The sequence below is a fragment of the Cydia fagiglandana genome, chromosome 8 (genome assembly GCF_963556715.1).
Source record: "Cydia fagiglandana chromosome 8, ilCydFagi1.1, whole genome shotgun sequence".
NCBI lineage: Eukaryota > Metazoa > Arthropoda > Insecta > Lepidoptera > Tortricidae > Cydia > Cydia fagiglandana.
Genome location: NC_085939.1, coordinates 10,318,482 through 10,325,297, shown reverse-complemented (window position 1 = coordinate 10,325,297; position 6,816 = coordinate 10,318,482). Strand labels below are relative to the sequence as shown.

Here is a 6,816-nt window from a genome sequence, read left to right as displayed (position 1 = left end):
TACTTGTATCTTTAAAATTATCTTTTATATACACATTATATAGGTACAAGTACAGTATAATTTGCCAAGTTGAATGCTTGTACCTAAGGTCCATTGTACGGAGATTATCAGATTTTCGCCGAAGAAAATTACAAATCCATTGCATCTTTTGGGGAGGTACCTATTTTTTTTAAAGCGCAAAATCCAACCACCAACTAACTACCATTTGCTAAATAATCATCAAGTGTTTATGATTAGCGGAGTACTAAGGTAAGTACGATTAGGTAATCGCGTTATATACATATTAATGAATATAAAGTTAAATTGAGACCTTGCCCTTTTTTGAAGTATTTCAATTTATTATAAGGATTCTATTTATACCTACTCACAAGTATAATATTGAATATAACAAGATTGTTGATTAGGTACCTGTAACTTTATATAATAATAATAAACCCTTTTAAAATCACCAGGAGATAAAATTATTGCTTCTCAGTCAGGCTTCATTAGGCGATTTTAATGAAAAAGATCATTAAAAATAATAACTAGAGGACGCGTACTAATAAGTCGGGCGGGATTGAATGAAATTTTGCAGATATATGCAGAGAATTTTTATTTCTCTTACTATCCTGAGTCATTAATTTTGATGCCTTGTTTTTGTAAAAAAAGTTAAGTAATATCCACTCTGCCACTGCCACTTTTATTGCATAAATAAGTGGGATCATATCTGCATAAATAATTGAGAACATACCGTTAATGGCTCCGAGAAAAGAAGACATTGTCACCTTTGTTTGTTGCACTTGACTTGACGACAAACATAAATAAATGAGTTTTCGGAAGCTTAGAGAGGCCAGCCTTCGGTTTCGTTTATGTATCATATTTACTTTGATGATTTGTTTCTTTGTGATTTCTTTTTGAGAGCGAAGTGTAACGAAATTTATAACACGATATAATTTTTTTTAGTAGTTTGAGTACGAAGTCAGAATAGTGTCGTAGGTACACTGGAGGTGGGGGCCCGCCCCTGCTATTCCTCAGATTTCGTGTGGAGACTGTACTATGTATGTAGGTCTACAGGTATATGTTAATTTTGACAATGACAATGCTTTAATTACACTCAAGAGCAATATAAATTAGTCACTTTCTGTATTTTATTGGTTTCATTTCTATTGATTATCGAAGTTTGAAATTTTGCAATACGAATTTACAACGACCGCTTAGCGAATATTGTTCACGAAAGCAATGGAACAAATAATTAATATTTATTAGTTATAATTTCTTGTGAAATTGTATTTCAATATATTTAGTTTAAATTTGAAATGCAGCACGAAGAAAATACGCTGTTAAAAATATAATAAATACTTATTTTAAGTTTAGTACTTTGCAAATTCCATTTGATAGTGGAATTTTATTGCGAGCAGTTTAAAATAATGACGATATAAATATTCTAAATTCGTTTTTGGTAATAAATATCTTTCTAAAGAGCCGTTCTGACTATTATTTACATTTTAATATAAAATAATTGTCAGGATTTTAACTCTTGTATACCTACTGGGTGGCCCATTTAGATCGGTCAGTATGGGAAAATCTGAAACTATAAGACATACGACGATCGTTTCTTAGGAACCATGTCATCGATTTTAGTAACAAGTAAAACTGCATTCATACATTTAAAAAAAAATGTGTACACAGCTCGGGAATCGAACCCGGACGCTTTTGTCAGCTGTACCTACACACACATGCAAGAGGCAATCAGCATTTTTTTTTCCTTTTTACGATTTTAATCTCCCTGTACGCCTTACGCCTATCATACGAAATTATCTAACCGTGTCTACAACAAAAATGAAATGCATCTACAAAGTATTCCCTCCCTATGTAGTATAATATATGTAGGTTGCTTTTATTAATACGATGTATAAATATGAAGTCAATTACGTAGGTAGGTACATAATTACCATAAATCGACCGTTTACTAATAACCATTAGGGCTAATGTTGGGATCTCAATAAGCCGACTGGTACATTTCCAGCACGTAAACTCCGGACAGAAATAAAAAAGCTGGCGTAACAAATCATACATTATATTAATGTTCGAGGGAATTGAGGGGAAATTTAGGATGAAATTGATGTCTACCTAAACATTGTGTTTACTTAAGATAAGATAAGATAAAAAAGATAAAAAATAGTTTATTCAAGTAGGCATATTACAATGCGCTTATGAACGTCAAATAAACCTTTACCGGCTCCAACCGTACACCTCTGCCCCGAGAAGATTTAAATCCCCCCTCAATTGGAGGAGGGTATCCCAATATGGGACCGGCAACAAACTCGGCGGGACACATCTTTTCAAAACATTATTACATCTTATAATTAACATGCATTACGAGTAATTAAGAAAAATACAATTTAAATTACTATACAGGGTGTCCCATAAGTGACACGACACAGTGACACTGGAGGTAGACCAGGCCAAGAGGACCCAAACCAACTTAACATGACCCCAGTAAAAGAGGCACGGTTTTCAAGTTATTGCCAAATTAAGGTTTTTCATGAATTTTGACCGTTTTTAACATTGTTAGTGCCAGTGTGCACTCGGAAAGGTCTCGAAGTTAGTTTTTTTTATGTGTACGGCATCATGAATAGTTGATTAAGATAACGAGGTATTTTATCGATAAACATTGTAAAATGCAAAAAAATACCGGTTTAATCTTGAATTAAATTCACAGCGAAACATTAATTTCGACTTTGACCACCTGTCGTGAAAAAAAAATACTAGAAAAGTAATGAGCAAATAACGTCAAGCTATTAAGCATGTTATGCAGATTCAAAAATGGTATCATACATGTACCTTTCCGTAATAAAATAAGAATTATGATCATCTTTCGAATGCCTCATAAAAATTAGGTTAAAACTAGGAAATCTGCAATCCGTTGCTACTTAGTAAAAATAACGATTTAATGTTAAGATATCTCATTCTGGATACAGAAATAAAAAATCGCCCATTTAGTATTTGCCGAATGCCTAAAAGAAAGAGATGGAAAATGCTTATCTCCCTTTTTAGGGGTATCATTGAGTTGATAAAGGTTCAAAGAAAATAAAATTCAGGTTGAAGTTTATTTGATTTAGGTATTAAAATAATGTTACAGTAGATGCTCGAATTGTTTTCCCCGGGCTCGTATGCACGCTTGGCACCGTCTTATAAAATTTCTCGTTAATTTCCTTAAATTAATTTCGGATATGCTTCGTGCTGCCTCGAAGACACGCCGCCGTAGTTCCTCTTGGGACCTTATTGGTTTTGAGTAAACTTTATCTTTTAAGCATCCCCAATAAAAAAAATCCAATGGGTTCAGGTCCGGGGAACGCGGCGGCCATGCCACTGGTCCCAATCGGCCGATCCATCTTCTTGGGAATGTCCGTGTGAGGTGGTCGCGGACGTCGCGAGCGTAGTGTGCTGGGCAGCCATCTTGCTGGAACCACATCCTCCGTCTGAGTGCGAGCGGTGCGTCTTCAATTAAGTCTAGCAAACCGTCTTGCAAGAACTGTCGTCTGTATCCAGAATGAGATATCTTAACATTAAATCGTTATTTTTACTAAGTAGCAACGGATTGCAGATTTCCTAGTTTTAACCTAATTTTTATGAGGCATTCGAAAGATGATCATAATTCTTATTTTATTACGGAAAGGTACATGTATGATACCATTTTTGAATCTGCATAACATGCTTAATAGCTTGACGTTATTTGCTCATTACTTTACTAGTATTTTTTTTTCACGACAGGTGGTCAAAGTCGAAATTAATGTTTCGCTGTGAATTTAATTCAAGATTAAACCGGTATTTTTTTGCATTTTACAATGTTTATCGATAAAATACCTCTTCTGTTATCTTAATCAACTATTCATGATGCCGTACACATAAAAAAAACTAACTTCGAGACCTTTCCGAGTGCACACTGGCACTGACAATGTTAAAAACGGTCAAAATTCATGAAAAACCTTAATTTGGCAATAACTTGAAAACCGTGCCACTTTTACTGGGGTCATGTTAAGTTGGTTTGGGTCCTCTTGGCCTGGTCTACCTCCAGTGTCACTGTGTCGTGTCACTTATGGGACACCCTGTAGAATTCATGCAATTATACTCAGTGAGTACATAACTTTATAGAATTTGATATAAAAAAATAAACATATATGTACATGAAATCACAAATACGTAGCTCTTTCAGAAAACATATCAAATCTTACAAAAGGAAAAGAAATTAAAATCAATAAAAGAAATGAGAATACATATTATATGAATCTGACTGATTGTTATGAGATGCTTTCATACAATTTGATGTGCTTTCTTACCTGAGCTGAGTCACCTTTAACTCTACACATAATACAATATTTTTAATTACTACTTGTCGTTATTACAGTTTCTGGTTTGGACCATGCATGTTTGTCTGTCAAGTAGTCCTCGACTCTGTAATAAGCCTTCAACATCAATGACTTTTTTAAGTAATTCTTAAGAGCTGGAAAGGGTAATCTTAAAGCATCCTCAGGTAACTTGTTATAAAAATGAATGCATTGCCCAACGAATGACTTCTGTACTTTACGAACACGAAACTTTCTGATAGCAAGCTTATTTTTATTTCTAGTATTATAGTTATGGACATCAGAATTCTTAGTGAAGGAGTCTAGATTCTTAACAACATAAATAATACTATCATATATGTATTGGGAAGCTACAGTTAAAATATTAATTTCTTTAAAAAGTTCTCTTAATGATTCACGCACCCTTAAATTATATATAGAACGAATGGCTCTCTTTTGTAAGACAAATATAGTCTGTATGTCAGCTGCTTTGCCCCAAACCAGAATACCATATGACATTACACTATGAAAATAACTATAATAAACAAGGCGAGCTGTCTCAACATTAGTCAATTGTCTAATTCTCCTCACAGCGTAAGCGGCCGAACTTAATTTGTTTGCTAGTGTTCTTATATGAGGACTCCATTGTAGATTTTTGTCCAATGTTAAACCAAGAAACAGTGCTTTATCTACCATCTCTAAGCATTCTTTATTCAAAAGTATCTTAGTATCGACTGGTTTAACATTCGGCAAAGAAAATCTTAATATTATTAAGTTAGGTAATGTTACGACTCGTAACATTACCTAACTTAATAATCCTTATACCTATCGTAACTTACGAGTATAATGCCAACATTAGGTAGTATCTATTAACGAATGGTTTAATAAATGTTATGCATTTATACCATCACAATATAATTTGACTAGGCATAAGTATTTCGTACAAAACTACCTATTTAGTTCATGTATCTGATCTTGAAATAACAATTAAAAAATTATTATTATTATTCTTCTCAAGAACTTAAAGCGACACGGCTACGTTAGTCGAGCAATATAGCCGCCTCACAGATGGCCAGCGTAAATATTTACGTAAATTGAAATTTCAAATGGATACAGTTATGGCTCTGATATTGCTTTCTGAATTTCGAACATGTTTCTACACCTTTTTGTTTAATATTAACTGGAATTTCTTAAATAGTGGGTAAGGTAAACGTACTAGTGCTTGACATGCTAGACAGTGACACCTTTATTGACAGTGACTTAAGTTTCAAGATGACATGTACTGGGATCGCGTCGAGCACCAGTACGTTTACCCTATTTAATAAAAAATAATGTATAAACTAACTACTAACCTAACATAACATATTTTATTTTCTAATAGCTAAACATTATAGGGAAAGTGCATGAACTGTAGGGGGCAGCACAGCAGCCTCATTATTGGCGCAAAGTGTAAATGTCAAGTTTATGTTTCCGATTGAGGTCACAAGATGGCAAAACCTACAACACGCAAGAGAGCGTGCGTGCACTGTTGTAGGAGGTAGCACTTGCCATTGGCGTGATGTGTGAATGTCAAGTTTAAGTTTCCAATTTGGGTCACAAGATGTCAGACCCTCCAACGTACACTGTCCCTATTCTAACTTCTCACTCTCGTCTCTTTTTCGTGTAAACTGTATGAAATGGATTTTTATGTTGTAGTTGTTGAAGCAGTGGGACACAGTGGGCTCTGAATAATAAATAATAATAAGTTGTTGAAGTAAAAACATGAATTTATTAAGCCCCTTTTTGAATAAATTGGCGATAGAGTTTAAACCTGCCATAAAACAATCAGGTATATACGGTTCTAGGAGACGCGCTTTCTGAATTTACATATTACCATAAAATATGCGTTAAAATTGTAATATTTCTTCCTCGCAATCAAAATAAAAAAATAACTACAACCGGGTTGCTATATGCTAGTCTATTTTTTGCAATGTGCTATTACTTTTAATGCTTTGATATTTTTTTAGAAAGTTTTCAACCGCTCTACTTATTGCTTAATAAAATATACCTTCTAAGTAATATTTAATATGTAGTAGTAGTAGGTACCTAGTAATCAATTTATTGTACAAAAACAGGTTCACAGAAAATGAAGGTAAAAAATTTACAGAAATTGGTGTACAAAGGTGAATTTATCCCTATATCCCTTATATATCCCTCTTCCAGTTAACCTTCGAGGAGATGAGTGAAAAATTCTAATTATTTAGATGTTAGATAGAGAAACTTGCAGAATGTACAATAATATAAAATAAAATATTATCGTCTACAATTAAATAAAATACATGAATAACATTATAAAATAAAAGTATATAAAATAAATACTAGCAGACATAAATATAATGCTAAATGATGACTGACAAGATACTTAGTCCAGGTTACCAAATTTAACCTAGTCCTTATTACCTCACAATAAAGCTCATAATAATGCTAAATATATTTTTATATATCAGTAAAT

The 6,816-nt window shown here is 33.4% G+C and overlaps 1 long non-coding RNA gene across 1 annotated transcript; it reads right to left on the bottom strand.

Annotated features, from left to right (window-relative positions):
- Window positions 1-3,115: 3,115 nt before the first annotated feature.
- LOC134667032 (uncharacterized) lies at window positions 3,116-4,091 on the bottom strand. Its single transcript, XR_010098582.1, has 2 exons — window positions 3,752-4,091; window positions 3,116-3,696 (listed from the first exon to the last, which is right to left on the bottom strand). It is a non-coding gene; the product is annotated as an uncharacterized LOC134667032 (long non-coding RNA).
- Between the last annotated feature and the right edge of the window lie 2,725 nt (window positions 4,092-6,816).